This window comes from Penaeus monodon, chromosome 31, assembly GCF_015228065.2.
Source record: "Penaeus monodon isolate SGIC_2016 chromosome 31, NSTDA_Pmon_1, whole genome shotgun sequence".
Lineage (NCBI taxonomy): Eukaryota > Metazoa > Arthropoda > Malacostraca > Decapoda > Penaeidae > Penaeus > Penaeus monodon.
The window spans coordinates 389,218-389,522 of record NC_051416.1 but is presented as its reverse complement, the minus strand read 5'-3'; the positions used below and the strand labels follow the sequence as shown (position 1 = coordinate 389,522).

The 305-nt window shown below is 53.1% G+C and overlaps 1 protein-coding gene across 1 annotated transcript in view; it reads right to left on the bottom strand.

Annotated features, from left to right (window-relative positions):
- LOC119592804 (transient receptor potential cation channel subfamily A member 1-like) overlaps positions 1-305 on the bottom strand; it is a 33,214-nt gene that overhangs the window by 13,805 nt on the left and 19,104 nt on the right. The window lies entirely within an intron of this gene.

Genomic DNA, 305 nt, shown 5'->3' with positions numbered 1-305 from the left:
AAAAGGAGAGATATGGAGAGGGAGAGAGGGGAGAGAGGGAGAAGGGGAGAGAGGGAGAAGGGGGGAGGGAGAGAGGGGTGACGAGAGAGAAAGGGAGAAGAAGGGAAGAGGGAGGAGGGAGAGAGGGAGAAAGAGGGGAGAATGGGAGATGGAGAGGGAGAGAGGGAGAAGGTGGGAGAGGGGGATAGGGTGGGATAGGGTGGATAGGGTGGGAGAGGGAGGAGGGTGAGAGGGAGAGAGAGAGAGAAAGAAGGAATTTATTATTGGATTTGTTTCTTTTCCTTTTGGTTATATTTGTGGGGTAA